The sequence below is a fragment of the Tursiops truncatus genome, chromosome 11 (genome assembly GCF_011762595.2).
Source record: "Tursiops truncatus isolate mTurTru1 chromosome 11, mTurTru1.mat.Y, whole genome shotgun sequence".
NCBI lineage: Eukaryota > Metazoa > Chordata > Mammalia > Artiodactyla > Delphinidae > Tursiops > Tursiops truncatus.
The window spans coordinates 63,804,461-63,826,743 of record NC_047044.1 but is presented as its reverse complement, the minus strand read 5'-3'; the positions used below and the strand labels follow the sequence as shown (position 1 = coordinate 63,826,743).

At 36.3% G+C, this 22,283-nt stretch overlaps 1 long non-coding RNA gene across 1 annotated transcript in view; it reads left to right on the top strand.

Annotated features, from left to right (window-relative positions):
• Positions 1–9,236, top strand: part of LOC141275883 (uncharacterized) — an 81,308-nt gene extending 72,072 nt beyond the window's left edge. The window contains exon 3 of the long non-coding RNA XR_012324426.1: positions 9,151–9,236. This is a non-coding gene — a long non-coding RNA (uncharacterized lncRNA). The remainder of the gene's footprint in view (positions 1–9,150) is intronic.
• The last annotated feature ends 13,047 nt before the right edge of the window (positions 9,237–22,283 follow it).

Genomic DNA, 22,283 nt, shown 5'->3' with positions numbered 1-22,283 from the left:
ATTTCCAAACTATCCAAACAGCCCATATAGCTTAATATCACAAACAAAACAACCCAATCTAAAGATGGCCAGAAGACCTAAACAGACATTTCTCCAAAGAAGACATACAGATGGCAAACAGGCACATGAAAAGATGCTCAATATTGCTAATTATTAGAGAAGTGCAAATCAAAACTACAATGAGGTATCACCTCACAGCAGTCAGAATGGCCATCATTAAAAAGTCTACCAATAATAAATGGTAGAAAGGGTATGGAGAATAAGGAACCAACCTACACTGCTGGTAGGAATGTAAATTGGTGCAGTCATTATAGAGAACAGTATGGATGTTCCTCAAAAAACTAAATATAGAGTTACCATATGATCCTGCAATCCCACTCCTGGGCACATATCTGGAGAAAACTCTAATTCAAAAAGATACATGCACCTCAGTGTTTATAGCAGCACTATTTACAATAGCCAAGACGTGGAAGCAACCTAAATGTCTATTGACAGATGAATGGATAAAGAAGGTGTGGTGTATATAAGTATATATAATGGAATATTACTCAGCCATAAAAAAGAATGAAACAATGCCCATTTCTTCCAGGTTGTCCATTTTATTGGCATATAGTTGCTTGTAGTAATCTCTCATGATCCTTTGTATTTCTGCAGTGTCAGTTGTTACTTCTCCTTTTTCATTTCTAATTCTATTGATTTGAGTCCTCTTTTTTTTCGTGATGAATCTGGCTAATGGTTTATCAATTTTGTTTATCTTCTAAAAGAACCAGCTTTTAGTTTTATTGATCTTTGCTATCGTTTCCGTCATTTCTTTTTCATTTATTTCTGATCTGATCTTTATGATTTCTTTCCTTCTGCTAACTTTGGGGTTTTTTTGTTCTTCTTTCCCTAATTGCTTTAGGTTTAAGGTTAGGTTGTTTATTTGAGATGTTTCTTGTTTCTTAAGGTAGGAGCGTATTGCTATAAACTTCCCTCTTAGAACTGCTTTTGCTGCATCCCATAAGTTTTGGGTCGTCGTGTTTTCATTGTCATTTGTTTCTAGGTATTTTTTGATTTCCTCTTTGATTTCTTCAGTGATCTCTTGGTTATTAAGTAGTGTATTGTTTAGCCTCCATGTGTTTGTATTTTTTACAGATTTTTTTTCCTGTAATTGATATCTAGTCTCATAGCATTGTGGTCGGAAAAGATACTTCATACAATTTCAATTTTCTTAAATTTATCAGGGCTTGATTTGTGACCCAAGATGTGATCTATCCTGGAGAATGTTCTGTGTTCACTTGAGAAGAAAGTGTATTCTGCCACTTTCAGGTGGAATGTCCTATAAATATCAATTAAATCTATCTGGTCTGTTGTGTCATTTAAAGCTTGTGTTTCCTTATTTATTTTCTGTCTGGATGATCTGTCCGTTGGTGAAAGTGGGGTGTTAAAGTCCCCCAGTATTACTGTGTTACTGTCAGTTTCCCCTTTTATGAACATTGGCATTTGCCTTATGTGTTGAGGTGCTCCTATGCTGGGTGCATAAATATTTATAATTGTTATATCTTTTCTTGGACTGATCCCTTGATCATTATGTAGTTTCCTTCCTTATCTCTTGTAACAGTCTTTATTTTAAAGTCTATTTTATCTGATATGAGTATTGCTACTCCATCTTTCTTTTGATTTCCATTTGCGTGTAATATCTTTTTCCATCCCCATAGTTTCAGTCTGTACATGTCCCTAGATCTGAAGTAGGTCTCTTGTAGACAGCATATATATCGGTCTTGTTCTTGTATCCATGTAGCCAGTCTGTGTCTTTTGTTTGAAGCACTTAATGCATTTACATTCAAGGTAATTATTGATATGTGTGTTCCTATTACCAATTTCTTAATTGTTTTGGGTTTGTTCTTATGGGTCTTTTTCTTCTCTTGTGTTTCCTGCCTAGAAAAGTTCCTTTAGCTTTTGTTGTAAAGCTGGTTTGGTGGTGCTGAATTCTCTTAGCTTTTGCTTGTCTGTAAAGCTTTTGATTTCTCCATTGAATCTGAATGAGATCATTTCTGGGTAGAGTAATCTTGGTTGTAGTTTTTTCTCCTTCATCACTTTAAATATGTCCTGCCACTCTCTTCTGGCTTGCAGAGTTTCTGCTGAAAGATCAGCTGTTATTCTTATGGGGATTCCCTTGTGTGTTATTTGTTGTTTTTCCCTTGCTGCTTTTAATATTTTTTCTTTGTATTTAATTTTTGATATTGATTAATATGTGTCTTGTATTATGTGTCTTGTAATATGTGTCTTGTTTCTCCTTGTATTTATCCTGTATGGGACTCTCTGTGCTTCCTGGACTTGTGAAACAATGCCATTTGCAACAACATGGATAGACCTAGAGAGTATCATTTTAAGGGAAGTAAGTTAGAGGAAGACAAATATCGTATGACATCACTTGTATGTGGAATCTAAAATATGATGCAAATGAACTTATTTACAAAACAGGAAAAGACTCACAGACAGAAAACAAATTTACGGTTACCAGAGGGGAGAGTGGGGAGAGTGGGGCAGGGAGGGATAAATTAGGAGTTTGAGATTAACGTGCACATACTTCTATATCTAAAATAAGTAAACAGCAAGGACCTACTGTATAGCACAGGGAACTGTACTCAATATCTTGTAATAACCTATAAAATGGAAAAGAATCTAAAAAGGAATATCTATACATATATATAAATAACTGAATTAGTTTGCTGTACACTTGAAACTAATACAACATTGAAAATCAACTATACTTCAATAAAAAAATAAAAGATAAATACATGGGTAAATTTGAAAGAATATTGACTGCATGAAATAACAACAGTAATAATAAAATAACAACAATATCTTGTACTCCAATAAAGATGTTAAAAAAACAATATCTTGTGATATTATATATATGTATATATATACAGTTATCTACATACAGAAGTTATATACATATGTATATATATATACAGTTGATCTTGAATCAAGAGAGAGTTGGGGCACTGACCCTCCGTGGAGTGGAAAATCCACATATAACTTATAGTCAGCCCTACATATATGCAGTTGGGTTCCTCCACATCTGCTGTCCCACATCCCTGGATCAACCAACTACAGATTGCTTAGTACTGTAGAATTTCCTATTGAAAAAAATCCATGTATAAGTGGACCCACATAGTTCAAACCCATGTTGTTCAAGGTTCAACTGTTTATAAATAATATATATAATCAAAATATATGCTAGCTGTAGAATAAAAGGCAAAAAAAAAAGAAATGCAGTTAAAAGGTTCTAGGGTCCTTCTGCTATTTAGAAAGTAACAGAAGTACTACTCTACATTAGACTTGAATAAAACAAGAACACATGTTATTTCTGGAGCCACTCCTAAAAATAGTGAAAAAAATTTATATCTAACAAGTTAGTAAAGGGGAAAAATAGAATAATAAAAATTCTTAGTAAATTGAAAGCAAGGAAATAAAAGGATAGAAAAAGGAACGTAGAACATATGGAACTTAAAGAAAACAGTCAGATAGTCAACTTAAACCAGAATGTATGAATAATTATATTAAGTGTTAATCTACTGAACACTCCAATTAAAAGATAAAGATGATCATATTGGATTAAAAAACAAAACTCCAGTATATGCTACTTATAAGGGACATGTTTGAAATATAAAGACACTTAGAATGACATTAAAAGGATGGAAAATTATATATCAAGCAACACTAACCTAAAGGAAGTTGGTGAAACTATATTAATAACAAAGTAGAATTAAAGCAAAAAAAAATTACTGGAGATAAGACACATTTAACAATGATAGAGGAGTCTATCCAATAAGATCATATAAAAATGCTAATTGTAAGCACATGTGGATTAGATCATTGTTCAGCAAATACCTACTACTTAACCCTTCCTCACCACCTCCATAGAGAAATACACTTCTCTATTCCATTGAAGTTAGGCTTGTCCATGGGAATGAATTGCTTTGTCCAATGGAATGTAAATAGAAGTGCCAGATTGCCAGCTCTGAGCATGGGCCTTAAGAGGGAATGCATATTTCCATTTGTCTTTCTGAGAGTTTCTAACCTCCATGATGAAACTAACAGCCCCAGGAAGGCACTGCCCCTTCAACCTAAGCCCCAGAATGAGACATTTGGAATAGATAACAGCCAGGAACCAAGTCCAGCCAATCTGCAGCTGTGCTACCTCAGCTGATCTGTATGCCCATGAGTGAGAACTAACTAAGTAGTTACTGCTGTATGCCACTAAGATTTTGTGGATGCTTGTTGTGCAACAACAAATGACTGATAGATCACCTAATAACAAAACTTCAATATATATACATATATATATAAAGTAAAAATGTAACTAAAAAAAGAAATAGACAAACCCCACCCTTAATAACCATCTGATAGAAAAGTAGACCAAAACCCAGTAAGTATGTGAAAGATTGGAAAAGAATGAGTAACATCTTGACTTCATTGACATACACAAATCATTGTAGCTCACAACTGCAGAATGCTGTTTTCATTCTTATGCACAGGAAACATTTTCTAAAGTTCACCATAAGCCAGGACACTGCTATATTTGAAATAGATAACCATCAAGAACCTACTGTATAGTGCAGGGAACACTGCTCAATACTCTGTAATAACCTAAATGGGAAAAGAATTTGAAAAAGAATAGATACATGTATATGTAAAACTGAATCACTCTGTGTACACCTGAAACTAACACAACATTGTTAATCAATTATACTCCAAGATAAAATAAAAATATTTTAAAAATCTAAATAAATTTCCAATGGATTGAAATCATACAGAGCATGATGGTCTCTAATTTAAGTACAAATCAATAAAAATAGCTAGAAAACCTTAAATGTTTGGTGAAAAAGCAATATAATTACATGTAACCCACAGATCAGAGAAGGAATAACAATGGAAGTTAATTTGATATGTTAAGCACTCTGGCGGCCATTAGGTTTGCATGTTCAATGTAGAAACCCTACAATAATCCTCTCCCGTTGTTTTATTAATGATTAATTATTTTCCTAATTACTAGTTAGAATGTGTTCCTCTGTTACAGTGCTAATTTACAGTTAAAAGACTTTTCCACAGTGAGGGGATATTTTAATTGTTATAGGCAATCGAGAGAAAATACTGATGACTATTCATTTCTTGGGTGAAGTGAAGGGTGAAAGACATCACAGTGCAGTAAAAAATAAAGGTAATTAGCAGTAACTGCATTATTAAATATGAATGAAAGTCTTTTAATTAAACAATGTTTATTCAGTATTTCACTGAAATAACATTAAACTATTTAATCAAAATAGCACATTGGAGATAAAAAGAGTCAGTTGTTAAAAATAATGATAATTACAGTGACTCAAATGATAAACCATTATGCTCAGAATCAAATGAATAAAATTGGCCAAACAAAGCAAGCAAATACAGCAAATGATAGTATCCATCCCATTAAGGTAGTTACTTGGAGTTTTATGAGTCGTAATATTGTACATGTTTAATTTATATGTTTGATTTGGTTTCACAGTATTATATGTTATAAAGGTAAGGAAGTTATGTTTCCTCTTGTTTGGACATATTTTTAAATGTTATAATGAAATAATGCAGGAAAAGATTGATAATATTGAAAGATTTTTTTATTTAAATGGGTATATACACTTTTTGGGTTAGAGAAACAACACCGTGAAAATGAGTGTGTGTGTGTGTGTGTGTGTGTAATAAATACTTGTGAAATAACAAATACATAGTATATGTAATATGTACATTATATATATTGGTCTGCCCCCATGTTTCTACCAAAATTTTGTTTTTGACCCCAATTACTGATATAAGGCTCTTAAACACTTATCCATGGGGAATAAGTTCCAGGAATTCCAGTGGATGCCTGAAACCCCAGATAGTACTGAACCCTAAATATACAGTTGACCCTTGAACAATACGGTTTGAACTGTGGTGGTCCACTTATACGAGAATTAGTTTTCAATAAATATGTATTATAGTACTAGAAAATCTGCAGTTGATTCGTTGAATCCATGGATTTGGTACTGCAGATATGCAAGGCTGATGCAGATTTTTTTTACTGTGTCGGGTCCATGCCCCTAGTCCCTGCATTGTTCAAGGGTCAACTGTACTATGATTTTTCCTATACTAATGGGCTGGTAGTGTATACAGCATGGACAAGCTTGACAAAGGCATGCTTCATGTCCTGGCTGGTACAGAGCAGAATGGCACGAGATTTCATAATGCTACTCAGAAAGGTGTGCAGTTAAAAACTTATGAATTGTTTATTTGTGGAACTTTCCATGTAGTATTTTTGGACCACAGTTTAATGTGGGTCACTGAAACCATGAAAAGTGAAACCACAGATAAGGGAGGATGACTGTAATTTCTTGAGCAATAAGAGTCTCTGATACAGAGCTCCTAAATCTCTTACAATTTCCAGACTCATAGGAGTGTCAACTCTTGGTGGGCTCCTGGATGAGGGATGGTCATTAGACCAAACCATGATTAGAAGCTTGTAACTTTCAGCCCTACCTACCCAATCCTCTGGAGAAGAGAGAGGGGCTGGAAAATGAGTTAACTGATCATGCCTACATGATGCAGTCTCCATAAAAATTCCTAAAGTATGGGGTTTAGAGAGCTTTCAGCTAACTAAACTTGTGGAGATGCCTGTGGGTGGCCTCCAGAAGGGCATGGAAGCTCTGTGCCACTTTCCACATGCTTTGCCCAATGCATTTATTTCATCTGCCTATTCCTGAGTTGTATTCTCTTATAATAAACAAGTAATCTAGTGAGCAAAATGTCTTCCTGAGTTCTGTGAACTGCTCTAGCAAATTATCAAATCCAAGGAGGGGGTCATGGGAATCCCTGATTTATAGCTGGTGGGTCAGAAGCACAGGTGACAACCTGGATTGTGATTGATATCTGAAGTCTGGGTGGAGGGCAGTCGTGTGGGACTGAGCCCTTAAACTTTGGGGTCTGTGCTAACCATAGGTAGATAGTATCAGAATTGAATTGAATTGTAGGACAGCTGACTGGTGTCAGAATTGGTCAGTGTGGGGAAAAACCCACACATCTGGTCACAGAAGCGTGAGCGTAAGAGTAAAGGAAAACACCAAGCATTTTCCCAGGACACTACTAGTACATATATATTTGTCAGTGTATCAGAAATATCATGTATATGGTATCATTGTTTTCACTATTATATATTCTGTTTTCCAGTAACAATCACTGGAAATACAATCACAATAACAGAAAAATAGATTCCATTTATATAATCTATAAAAAAACACTAAGACTAATCCTGAACAAGAAACGTGGAATCAGTATGAAGAAAAAACACCTATTTCTGTCCTAAGTAGAAGATCTCAGTGAGTAGAGAATTTCACTTTTCTGGATCAGAATACTGAATATTGCAAAATATTCTCAGGCACTGACATCAGTGGTAGTGGTTTAGGGCCATTTCAATACCTCCCATTCAACTGCTCTTGGAAGTTTATGGAACTTGGGAGGACATGATTAGAGAACCAATAAACACTCCTGGGGTTTCCTGTAAATGAAGGCAGGTCATAAGGGAGGGAACACATATCTAATAGTAGCTCATGAAAGCAAGCATCCCTCTGCCAAATCCTTCCAAATAGTTTATGTGACTCCATCTTTCATGCCCAGGTATGGCCAGGAGCAATGTGGATATCATGTTAAACAATTTGAGCTGGTGATTCTACTTCTGGGACTCTTTTTAAAGCAAAGAACCTAAAATACAGACCAGTATTTAGGCACAAAGATGTCAAGAACAATATTACTTGTAACAGAAAAACCTGACAAAAAGTCTAATAGTTCCATAATTATGAAAGAGTTCACATTAACCCAAATCAAATTAAAGCATGCCAGATTCTTGCTTTTCCCTCATTCATCAGATCTAATGGGTTATCAAGTTGTCTTAATTCCACTTTCTAAATATTTCTCAGATGTTGGCTTCTTAAAGATGAAGTTCTAGGGAAATCAGATATTCTAAATAAGATATGTGGCTGGTTATGTTCTTTACCAAGACCCTTTATCTCTGAAGGAGTAAATTTGTTACCTCCAAAATAAATAAGGAGCTGACACCAAAGGATTAATTTCTATTTTTGAAAAAATTAGTATGAGTATTGTAATTCAATATAATGCAGTTATTGATTTTTTTGTTTAATTAAATTGTTTTATTGAAAACGAGGTTCTGATACATCTGATACATCTTCCTTACCTTCCTTACCTTTCAGTATAAAATACTAAAAATGTCAGTGACAAATTTGGAAGCCAGAGACACCTGGGCCAGAAATTGGGGTGGTAGGATTAGAAAGTATCAAGAATTACTGACTGAGGAGATGACTTCTACTTCTGACAATATAGTACACTAATTGACTCAAACAATGTTTTTGGTTTCAATAACTAACAAGCTGAATTTTAAAAAATTAATGTGTTGCCAAGATGACATTTTTAGCTCTTCACAGTTCACAAATGAAGTGAAAGCAGAAATCCTAGAAGTTAAGCATCTACCCAAACCAGCTAGATGCAAGGGCAGGAGATAAAACGTAGAGACCATCTAGGCTAGTGAGTCTAATAGGAAAATTCTAATAGAAATGATCCTAATAGGAGAACTCCAACAGGGAGAATGTTACACTTTCACTGGAATGAATCCAGAAGCATTATAGCCTAGCAGTTAAGAGCATAGATTCTGGGTCCAAACTGCCTGGGTTTAAATCCCAGCTCTTCCAATGACCTTGAAGAAGGCACTTTCCCTCCCTTTGCATCAGTTTCTTTATCTGTAAAATAAGGATAATAATGTAACTATCTCATATGGTTGTTCAGAGCATTAAATTAGTTAATATATATAAAGATCTTAGAGACGGGGAGTGGAGACAAGATGGCAGAGTACAGGGACATAAGCTCAACTCTTCTTATGAACACACCAAAATCACAACTAACTGCTGAACAACCATCAACTAAAAACAACAGAACCTAACAAAAAAGATACTCAACATCCAAAGACAAAGAAGAAGCCACAATGAAATGGTAGGATGGGTACAATCACAATAAATCAAATCCATTACCTGTTGGGTGGGGCACCGACAAACTGGAAAATAATTATATCATTTCATCCCACAGGAGTGAAGTTCTGAGCCCCACATCAGGCTCCCCAACCTGGGGGTTTGGCAGTGGGAGGAGGAGCCCCCAGAGCATTTGGATTTGAAGGTCAGCAGGGTTTGATTGCAGGAGTTCCACAGGACTGGGGGAAATGATATTCCACTCTTGGAGGGTGCACACAAGGATTCATATGACTAGAACCCAGGGGGAAAAGCACTGACCTCATAGGAGCATGGACCAGACCTACCTGTTGGTATTGGAAGGTCTCCTGCAGAGGTGGGGGGCAGTTATGGTGCACTGTGGGGACAAACACACTGGTGGCAGTAGTTCTGGGGAGTACTCATTGGCATCAGCCCTCCTGGAGGCTGCCATTTTCTCACCAAGTCCTGGCCCCACCCAACAACCTGTAAGCTCCAGTGCTGGGACACCTCAGGCCAAACAACCAACAGGGTGGGAACATAGCACCAGCCATCAGAGGACAGGCTGCCTAAACTATTCCTGAGCCCACAGCTACCCACTAGACACATGCCTTGACACGGCCCTGCCCAGAAGAGGAACAAGACCCAGTTCCACCCAACAGTGGGCAGGAACCAGTCCCTTCCACCAGGAAGCCTGCACAAGCCTCTTAACCCAGCCTCATCCATCATGGGGCAGACAGCAGAAGCAGGAAGAACTACAACCCTGCAGCCTGTTAAATGGAAACTACAGTCACAGAAAGGTAGGCAAGAAGAGATGGCAGAGGAGTATGTCCCAGATGAAGGAACAAGATAAAACCTCAGAAGAACAACTAAGTGAAGTGGGGATAGGCAATCTACCTGAAAAAGAATTCAGAGTAATGATAGCAAAGATGATCCAAGATTTCGGAAAAAGAATGGAGGCACAGACTGAGAAGATACAAGAAATGTTTAACCAAGAGCTAGAAAGTCTAAAGAACAAACAGAAAGAGATAAACAATACAATAACTGAAATGAAAAATACACTAGAAGAAATCAATAGCAGAATAAATCAGGCAGAAGAACAGATGAGTGAGCTGGAAGACAGAATGGTGGAAATCACTGCTACAGAACAGACTAAAGAAAAAAGAAAGGAAAGAAATGAGGACAGTCTAAGAGGCTTCTGTGATAACATTAAATAAAACAACATCCACATTAATAGGGGTTCCAGAAGGAGAAGAGAAAGAAAGGGATTGAGAAAACACTTGAAAAGATAATAAGCAAAAACTTCCCTAACATGGGAAAGGAAACAGTCACACGAGTCCAGGAAGTGCAGAGAGCCCCATACCAGATAAAGTCAAGGAGGAACTTGTCAAGACATTTATTAATCAAAAATTAAAGACAAAGAGAAAATATTAAAAGCAGCAAGGGAAAAGCAACAAATAACATACAGGGGAATTCCCATAAGATTATCAGCTGATTTTTCAGTAGAAACTGTGCCGTACAGAAGGGAGTGGCATGATACATTTAAAGTGATGAAAGGGAAAAAACTACAACCAGGAAGATTCTACCCAGCAAGGCTCTCATTCAGATTTGATGGAGAAATCAAAAACATTGCACGCAAGCAAGGCTAAGAGAATTCAGCACACCTAAACAGCTTTGCAACAAATGTGAAAGGAACTTCTCTAGGCAGAAAAAGTAAAGCCCACAACTAGAAACAAGAAAATTACAAATGGGAAAGCTCACTGAAAAAGGCAAAAATACACTAAATGTAGGAAATCATCCACACACAAATATGATATTGAAACTAGAAATGATGAGAAAAGGAGAGTACAAATGCAGGATATTAGAAATGTGTCTGAAATTAAAAGACCATTAACTTAAAAAAATATTGTTTATATATAGACTGCTATATCAAAACCTCAAGGTTACTGTAAACCAAAAATTTACAATAAATACACACACAAAAAAAGAAAAGGGAATCCAAACACAACCCTAAAGTTAGTCATCAAACCACAAGAGAAGAGAACAAAAGAGGAAGGGAAGAAAAAGGACTTACAAAAACAAATCCAAATCAATTAACAAAATTGCAATAAGGACATACATATCAATAATTACCTTAAAATTAAATAGATTACATATTCTAACCAAAAGACATAGACTGGTTGAATGAATACAATAACAAGACACATATAAATGCTGTCTACAAGAGACCCACTTCAGACCTAGGCACACATACAGACTGAAAGTGAGGAGAAAAGGACATTTCATGCAAATGGAAATCAAAAGAAAGCTGGAGTAGCAATTTTCATATCAGACAAAATAGACTTTAAAATAAAGACTATTACAAGAGACAAGGAAGGACCCTACATAATGATCAAGAGATCAGTCCAACAACCCTCAGAATGGGAGAAAATATTTGCAAATGAAGCAACTGACAAAGGATTAATCTCCAAAATTTACAAGCAGCACATGCAGCTCAATATCAAAAAAACAAACAACCCAATCCAAAAATGGTCAGAAGACCTAAATAGACGTTTCTCCAAAGAAGATATACAGATTGCCAACAAACATATGAAAGAATGCTCTCTAATCATTAGAGAAATGCAAATCAAAACTACAATGAGATATCCTCTCACACCAGTCAGAATGGCCATCATCAAAAAATCTACAAACAGGGCTTCCCTGGTGGTGCGGTGGTTGAGAGTCCGCCTGCCGATGCAGGGGACACAGGTTCGTGCCCCGGTCCAGGAAGATCCCACATGCCGCGGATCGGCTGGGCCCGTGAGTCATGGCCGCTGAGCCTGCGCGTCCGGAGCCTGTGCTCCGCAATGGGAGAGGCCACAACAGTGAGAGGCCCGTGTACCGCAAAAAAAAGAAAAAAAAATCTACAAACAATAAATGCTGGAGAGGGTGTGGAGAAAAGGAAACTCTCTTGCACTGTTGGTGGGAATGTAAATTGATACCGCCACTATGGAGAACAGTATGGAGGTTCCTTAAAAAACTAAAAATAGAAGTACTGTACAATCCAGCAATCCCACTACTGGGCATATACCCTGAGAAGACCATAATTCAAAAAGAGTTATGTACCAAAATGTTCATTGCAGCTCTATTTACAACAGCCAGGACATGGAACCAACTTAAGTGTCCATCAACAGATGAATGGATAAAGAAGATGTGGCACATATATACAATGAAATATTACTCAGCCATAAAAAGAAATGAAATTGAGATATTTGTAGTGAGGTGGATGGACCTAGAGACTGTCATACAGAGTGAAGTAAGTCAGAAAGAGAAAAACAAATACCATATGCTAACACATATATATGGAATCTTAAAAAAAAACAGGTCATGAAGAACCTAGGGGCAAGACGGAAATAAAGACGCAGACCTACTAGAGAATGGACGTGAGGACACAGGGAGGGGGAAGGGTAAGCTGGGACAAAGTGAGAGAGTGGCATGGACATATATACACTACCAAATGTAAAATAGATAGCTAGTGGGAAGCAGCCGCATAGCACAGGGAGATCAGCTCGGTGCTTTGTGACCACCTAGAGGGGTGGGATAGGGAGGGTGGGAGGGAGGGAGACACAAGAGGGAAGAGATATGGGGACATATGTATATGTATAATTGATTCACTTTGTTATAAAGCAGAAACTAACACATCATTGTAAAGCAATTATACTCCAATAAAGATGTTAAAAAAATAAATAAAAATTTAAAAAAAGAGAGAGATCAGTCCAAGAAGAAGATATAACAATTGTAAATATCTTTGCAGTCAACATAAGAGCACCTCAATATATAAGGCAAATGCTAACAGCTATAAAAGGAGAAATTGACTGTAACACAATAATAGTGGGGGAATTTAACACCTCACTTTCATCAATAGAGCATCCAGATACAAAATCAATATGGAAACAAATGCCTTGAATGACATTAGACTACAGATGCACTTAACTGGTATTTATAGAGCATTACATCTGAAAGCAGCAGAACACACATTCTTTTCAAGTCCACTCAGAACATTCTCCAGGAGAGATCACATGCTGGGACACAAAGCAAGTCTTGGTAAATTTTAAAAAATCAAAATCATATCAAACAACTTTCTGACCAAAATGCTATGAGATTAGAAGTCTAGCACAAGAAAAAAAAAACTGTAAAGAACAAGAAGACATGGAGGCTAAGCAATATTCTACTCAAAACCCAATGGATCACTGAAGAAATCAAAGAGAAATAAAAAAAAAATACCTGGAGAGATGAAAACAAAAGCATGACGATCCAAAACCTATAGGACACAGCAAAAGAAGTTCTAAGAGGGAAGTTCATATCAATACAATATTACCTCAAGAAACAAGAAAAATGACAAACAATGTAAGCTTACACTAAAGCAACTAGAGAAAGAAGAACAAACAAAACCCAAAGTTAGCAGAAGGAAAGAAATCATAAAGATCAAAGCAGAAATAAAAATGGCATAGAATCCAAGAAATCAATAGAAAAGATCAATGAAACTAAAAGGTGGTTCTTTGAGAAGATAAATAAAATTGATAAACCTTTAGCCAGACTCATCAAGAAAAAATGGGAGAAGGCTCAAATCAATAAAATTAGAAATAAAAAAGGAGACCTTACAACGGATATCACAGAAATACAAAGGATCATAAGAGATTATAACAAGCAACTATATGCCAATAAAATGGACAACCTGGAAGAAATGGTCTAATTCGTAGAAAGGTACAATCTCCCAACACTAAACCAAGAAGATATAGAAAATATGAACAGACCAATCACAAGTACTGAAATTGAAATTGTGATTTAAAAACCCCCAAAAAGTCCAGAACCAGATGGCTTCACAGGTGAATTCTATAACATTTAGTGAAGAGTTAACACCTGTCCTTCTGAAATTCTTCCAAAAAACTGCAGAGGAAGGAATACTCCCAAACTCATTCTATGATGCTAGCATCACCCTGATGCCAAAACCAAAGACACCACAAAAAAAGATTACTGACCAATATTACTGATGAACATAGATGTACAATTCCTCAACAAAATACTAGCAAACCGAATCTAACAATACATTAAAAGGATCATACACCATGATCTAGTGGGGTTTATCCCAGTGATGCAAGGATTCTTCAATATCCACAAATAAATCAGTGTGATACACCACATTAACAAACTGAAGAATAAAAACCATATGATCATCTCAACAGATGCAGAAAAATTTTTGACAAAATTCAACACCCATTTATAATAAAAACTCTCCAGAAAGTGGGCATAGAGGGAACAAACCTCAACATAATAAAGATCATATATGACAAACCTACAGCTAACATCATACTCAATGGTGAAAAGCTGAAAGCATTTCCTCTAAGATCAGAAATAAGACAAGGATGTTGACTCTCCCCACTTTTACTGAACATAGTTTTAGAAGTTGTAGACACAGCAATCAGAGGAGAAAAAGAAATAAGAGGAATCCAAATTGAAAAAGAAGTAAAACTGTCAGTGTTTGCAGATGATATGATACTATACTTAGAAAATTCTAAAGATGCTACCAGAAAACTACTAGAGCTCATCAATGAATCTGGTAAAATTACAGGATACAAAATTTATACAGAGAAATCAGTTGCATTTTTATACACTAATAACAAAAGATCAGAGAGAGAAATTCAAGGAACAATCCCATTTACCATCACAATAAAAAGGAAAAAAATACCTAGGAATAAACCTACCTAAGGAGGCAAAACTCCTGTACTCTGAAAACTATAAGATGCTGATGAAAGAAATCAATGGTGACACAAACAGATGGAAAGATATACCATGTTCTTGGATCGGGAGAATCAGTATGGTCAAAATGACCATACTGCCCAGGGAATCTACAGCTTCAGTACAATTGCTATCAAATTACCAAGGCCATTTTTCTCAGAACTAGAACAAAAAAATCTTAAAATTTATACAGAGACCCAAAAGACCCCAAATAGCAAAAGCAATCCTGAGAAAGAAAAATGGAGTTGGAAGAATCAGGCTCCCTGACTTCAGGCTATACTAGAAAGCTGCACTAATCAAAACAGTATGGTACTGGCACAAAAATAGACATATATCAATGGAACAGTATAGAAAGCCCAGAAATAAATCCACACACCTATGGTCTATTAATATACGGCAAAGGAGGCAAGAATAATACAATGGAGAAGAGACAGTCTCTTCAAAAAATGGTAGTGCGAAAACTGGACAGCTACATATAAAAGAATGAAATTAGAACGTTCTCTAACACCATACACAAAAATAAACTCAAAATTGATTAAAGACCTAAAAGTAAGACAAGACACTATAAAACTCTTAGAGGAAAATATAGGCAGAACACTCTCTGACATAAATCGCAGCAATATCTTTTTTATCTGTCTCCTAGAGTAATGGAAATAAAAACAAAAATAAATGGGACCTAATTAAATTCAAAAGCTTTTGCACAGCAAAGGAAACCACAAACAAAATGAAAAGACAATCCACAGAATGGGAGAAAATATTCACAAACAATGTGACTGACAAGGGATTATTCTCCAAAATTTACAAACAGCACATGCAGCTCAATATCTAAAAAACAAAGAACCCAATCAAAAAATAGGCAGAAGATCTAAATAGACATTTCTCTAAAGAAGACATACAGATGGCCAAGGGGCACATGCAAAGATGCTCAACATCGCATATTATTAGAGAAATGCACATCAAAACTACAATGAGACATCACTTCACACTAGTCACAATGTCCATCATCAAAAATGTCTAAAAACAGTAATTGCTGGAGAGGCTGTTGAGAAGCATGAACCCTCCTACACTGTTGGTGAAAATATAAATTGATACAGCCTCTATGCAGAACAGTATGGAGGTTTCTTAAAAAACTAAACATAGAGTTACCATATGATCCAGTAATCCCACTCCTGGCCATATATATGGAGAAAACCATGGTTTAAAAAGATATTTGCACCCCAATGTTTATTGCAGCACTGTTTACAATAGCCAAGACATGGAAGCAACCTAAATGTCCATTAACAGATTAATGGATAAAGAAGATGTGGTACATATATAGAAAGGAATATTACTCAGCCATTAAAAAGAACGAAATAATGCCATTTGCAGCAACATGAATGGATGTGTACATTATCATACTAAGTGAAGTAAGGTGGACAGAGAAAGACAAATATCACATATGTGGAATCTAAAAAAGTGATACAAATGAACTTATTTACAAAATATAGACAGACTCACAGACTTAGAAAACAAAGTTATGGTTACCAAAGGGGAAAAGAGAGGGGAGGAATAAATTGGGAGTTTGGGATTAACATATACACACTACTATATATAAAATAGATAATCAACACAGACCTACAGTATAGCACAGGGAACTCTACTCAGTATTCTGTAATAACCAAAATGGGAAGAGAATTTGTGGAAGAATAGATATATGGATATGTATAACTGTATTACTTTGCTGTATACCTGAAACTAACACAACATTGTAAATCAACTGTATTCCAATATAAAATAAAACATTTTTAAAATGCTATACAAATATAAATATATCAAACATTAAATAAAATAAAGTTCTTAGAATGCCTAGCAGATAGCAAGAACTATATAATTGTTATAAATAGGGACAACAACATGTGTGTAATCATAAATAAGGAATAATTCACCATGTGGACAGGGGCCATGATAAAATTGGGTCTTTTGACATTGGAGTTGGTTAAATGAAGAGGAGGGTATTTCTTGAAAATTCTTAACTACAGCTGGTGCTCAGAAAAGTTTGAGGTCTGAATTCATGCCATGGTTTGTTTGTTTGTTTTTTGTCTGAAACCCCTCAAGCAGTATGATATGTGGAATCTAAAAAATCATACAAACGAATGTAAATGTAAAACAGAAACAGGTCACAGATATAGATGACAAACTAGTGGCTAGCAAAGGGGAGAGGGAAGGTGGGAGTGGCAAATTAGGGATTTGGGATTAAGAGATAAAAAACTACTATGCATAAAATAGATAAGCAACAAGGATATATGGTATAGCACAGGGAATTATAAGCATTATCTTCTAATCACTTTTAATGGAGTATATAGTCTGTGAAAATAGTGAATCACTATGCTGCACACCTAAACTAATATAATATTGTGAATCAACTATACTCCAATTTTAAAAAGTGGGGCTGACACCCAGGTAACAATTAGAATGAAATAAATATCCTTTCTGTGAAAATAGAAACTTCAACTCAGACCACACGTTGAATTTTATGACCAGAAAAATTATCTTTTGGGAAATAAAGTCATTTTCAGGCAAACAAAAACATTTCTTTACTGAGAGACGGATACTTAAAGAGAATTCTAAAGGATCCAATTTAGACGTGAGAAAATGATCCCTAATGGAAGATTTGAGATGCAAAAAGACATAGTGAGTTCAAGGAGCTTGCCTATATTTTATAAGGTCTCATGTGGAGGTGGGCTGGTATTGCATTTGTCACTTGTACCCAAAATGATATTCAATATTTATGAAGTGTTTTGAGTGCCTTCTATAAAAGATACATACAAATCCCAAGTGTTATGGTTTAATAAAACAATACCAAAATTACTGATAAATATCAGAAAAGTCAATATTTGTAGTATGTAATTCTATTGTTAGCATTTCATTTCATTGGCATGCATAGGCAATATTGATATAAATAACTTTTAATTGTATACTCTAGTAAATAATTGTTTTTTTAATTTAATAAGTTATGTGATCTATAGCATGTATAGGAAAAATCACATCATATAAAGTCTCCTATGGTTTTTCTATATGTTGTAAAACATCATTATGGTCTTATAACAATTTGTATTTTGTTTGTAATTGTACCTTCATAAGTATAATTGTCATAAATCAAGTTTCTTCAGCATTCTGTAAGCACCACATAAATAACAACCATATTACAGTATTTTTAAAAAGAAAGGGCAAGCAATGATATGGTAACTATCTGGGCACACCTAAGTAAAAACTGACTGAATAAATAAAATAGTAATAATATCTAATTTAAGGGGGGAAAGGAAAAACTAAATTACTGGATTGAAAGGGCATATAAATTGGGGGTGATGTTGTTTTGAGTTAAAGTGTTTTATGGCCTTCATATTATCTTGAAAGAAGATAAACATACTAATTTTAGAGAGGAGATCAAGATGGCAGAGTAGAAGGACAAGGAGCTCACCTCCTCGCACAAATACATCAAAAATACATCTACATGTGGAATGGTTTTCACAGAATACCTACTGAACGCTGGCGGAAGATATCATACTATCAAAGCTTCAAGAAAGGTCACTGCATAACTGGGTAGGAAGAAAGGAGAAGAAAAGGAATCAGGATGGGACCTGTGCCCCTGGGAGGGAGCTGTGAAGGAGAAAGTTTCTCTCACCCTGGGAACCCCCTTCCTCTGCTGGGAGATCAGCTGGGACAGACAGGGAGCTTCAGAGACTCAGAGGAGAGTACAGCAGCCAGATTGTGGCAGGCAGAATGGAGAGAGAGCAGCACAGACAATCTGGCCACCTCACTGCACTGCCCAGCTTGAGACACACATCTGATGGTGCATGCAGGGGCTGGGTGCTGAAACTCATGCTTCAGCAGACAGATCCAGGAATAGGACTGGGGTCTGTTGCATAGAGACAGCCTGAAGAGACTGTAGTTCAATCTGGGCCACAACCAAGAGTGTATACAGGACGGAGCTCGGGTCTGCCATAGAAGTCCCATTGTTAATGGGTGTGTGAGGTGAGGGGCGGGGCTCCACCACTGCAGCCTCATTCTCACCTTGCTCACAGTGGGCACGGCTCCACCTCTATGAGCTCTGGGAGTGTGCAAGCGCTGGTGGGTTGCCCACATGCACAGGTGGGACTGAAATTTGGGCTGTGTCCCAGAGGCTGTTTGAAGTCAGTTAATTTACACCACTGGCTTTGTAAGCGCAGGGCCTGTGGGACATCCGAGAGGATTACTGGTGCCCCAGTGGCTGGGGTGGGTCCAGTGTTAGCAGCTGTGGGCTTTGCAAGCACGTGCACGTGGAGGTGGGGCTGGGGTCTGGGCTGATTCCATAGCTCCCACAGATGGGCCCAATGCCTGAGTTCCTCAGATCTGTACTGGTAGATTTGCACTGGTGGTTTGTGAATACAGCACCTGAGGGACATCTGGGCCTATTGCCTGCATTCCCCTGGTTGAGATGGGGCTGAGGTCAGTGCCAACAACAGTGTATTTTGTGAGCCTGCACATCAGATGACAGGTGACACCACAAAGCGTACACACTTCCCTGTGGACAGCTCCTGCAGAGGAATACTCAGTGACTCCTCTCTCAGTGGGAGTACTCCAGTTGGGCCTATCTCACACCACAGCTCAGAAAAGGATCTGGGGGCTTCTACTCCAACTGGGGAGCAGACCCTGCCCCCAGCAGGGCTGTGAAAGCCACCTAGCAAAGAGTACGTGCTGCTTAACATACGGTGCAGGCTCTGGTCACCACAACACCAATCACACCTCCTATCAAGGGGATAACAGCCAGCACACACTGAGGAAACACGTGGCAGGCATCCATATTAAAAACAGCCCTCATGCCAAAAATATTAGACTCATGCAGGCTACGCAGGGATGCTCCCATATAAAAACAGCCCTTCAAGACCACAGTAGATAACTGTTTCTCCAAAATTCATAGAGTCAGACAAATATAAATAAAACAAAGAAGCAGAGGAACCATTCCCAATTAAAAGAACAAGAGAATCCTCCTGAAAGAACAATGAAACAGACCTATCCAGTCTACTAGATCTTGAGTTGAAAAAGGAGGTAATAAAAATACTGAAGGAATTAAGAGAGGCTATCGATAGAAATACAGATCACTGTAAAAAGGAGCTAGAAACTATAAAGAGGAGCCAATTAAAATTTAAAAACTCATTTGCTGAGACAAAAGCCAACCTAATAGCAAACTAAATAATGCAAAAGAACAAATAAGTGATCTGGGAGACAGAAAAATGAAAATCACCCAATCAAAACAGACAGACAAAAAAAAAACGAAAGCAAGATATGAAACCTATGGGATAATATAAAGCATGCTAATCTATGCATAATAGGGATCCCAGAAGGAGAAGAAAGAGAAAAGGGATAGAAAATGTATTTGAAGAAATTATAGCTGAAAACTTCCCAAACCTAAAGAAGGAAACAAATGTCTAGGTACAGGAAGAACAGAGGGTCCCAAACAAGGTGAATCCAAACAGACCTACACAAAGACATATTGTAATTGAAATGGTAAAAGTTAAAGAGAGGATTCTAAAGGCAGCAAGAGAAAAACAAAGAGTTAATTATAAGGGAAGCCCTGAAAGGCTATCAGCTGATTCTATACAGAAACGTTGCATTCAAAGCCCTGAAAGGGAAAAACCTGCAACCTAGGATACTTTACCCAGCAAGTTTATCATTTAGAATAGAAAGGAAGAGAAAGAATTTCTCAGACAAGCGAAAATTAAAAGAATACAGCAATACTAAACCTATCTTAAAAGAAATATTGAAAGGTCATCTTTAGAAAAGAAACAATCTATAGAAAAGAGAAAATCACAATTGGAAAGTAAATCTCTTAAATAAGCCAGCACACAGATTTAAAAACAAACAAACAACTTGTGAAAGCAATGATAACTACAATGAACAGCAAAAGGATAAACATGAAGATGTAAAAGAGGATATCAAATCATAAAATGTGGGGGAGGTGAGTAAAAATGTAGTTTTCGTTTTCTTTTTTTTTTTTTAGAATGTATTTGAGCCTATATGACTACTAGTCTAAAGCAAGTAGATATAGTAATGGGTTGACATACTTGAAAAACAGGGTAACCACAAATCAAAAACATACAATAGATTCACAAAAACCAAAAAGAAGAGAACACAAGCATAATACAAAAGAAAACCATCAAACCACAAAAGGAAAAACAAATAGAAAATGAAAGAAACCATCTAGAAGAAATACAAATCAACTGGAAAACAAGGTTTAAGATGGCAATAAATACATATCTATCAATAATTACCTTAAATACCAATGGACTAAATGCTCTAATCCAAAGACATAGAGTGGCAGACTGGATTAAAAAAAATAAGAGCCTATGATATATTGCCTACAAGATACCACTTTGGGCAAAGGACACACATAGGTTGAAAGTGAGGGAATGGAAAAAGGTATTTCATGCAAATGGAAGTGACAAGAAAGTGGAGGTCACAATACTTGTATCAGACAAAAAAAAGACTTTAAAACCAAGGCCAAAAAGAAAGATAAAGAAAGACACTATATAATGATAGAAAGATCAATACAAGAAGAGGATACTACACTTGTTAACATATATGCACCCAATATAGGAGCACCTAAATATATAAAGCAAATATCAATACACAAACAGACATAAAGAGAGAAATTGACAGGAATACAATATAGTAGGATTTTAATACCCCACTGACATCAATGGACAAATCTTCCAGGCAGAAAATCAGTAAGGAGATAGAGATCCTAAATGACACAATAGAACAGTTAGACTTAATTATATTTTCACGACATTACATCAGAAAAAAACAGAATGCACATTCTTTTCAAGTGCATATGGAACATTCTCTAGGATAGACACAAAACAAACCTCAACAAATTTAAGACGATAGAAATTATTTCAAGCATCTTTTCTGAACACAATAGCATGAAACTAGAAGTAAACCACAGAAAAAGAAATGAGACAAAAATGATTATTTGGAGACTAAATAACATGCTACTAAAAAACCAATGGGTCAACAATGAAATCAAAGAGGATATTAAATAATACCTTGAGACAAATGACAATGAGAACACAACCATACAAATTCTGTGGGATGATCATAGTCTATGGGATGCAGCAAAAGCAGTCCTAAGAGGGAAGTTCACAGCTATACAGGTCTTCCTTAAAAAACAAGAAAAAAATATCAAATAAACAATCTACCACCTAAAAGAATCAGAAAAGGAAGAAAAAACAAAACCTAAATTCAGCACAAGGAAGGAATAATAAAGATCAGAGAGGAAATAAATAAAATAGAGATTAAAAAACTAGAAAAATAATCAATAAAACCAAGAGCTAGTTCTTTGAAAGGGTAAACAAAATTGACAAACCTCTGGCAGGGCTCACCAAGAAGAAAAGAGAGAGGACCAAAATAAACAAAATAAGAAATGAAAGGAAAAATGAGAAC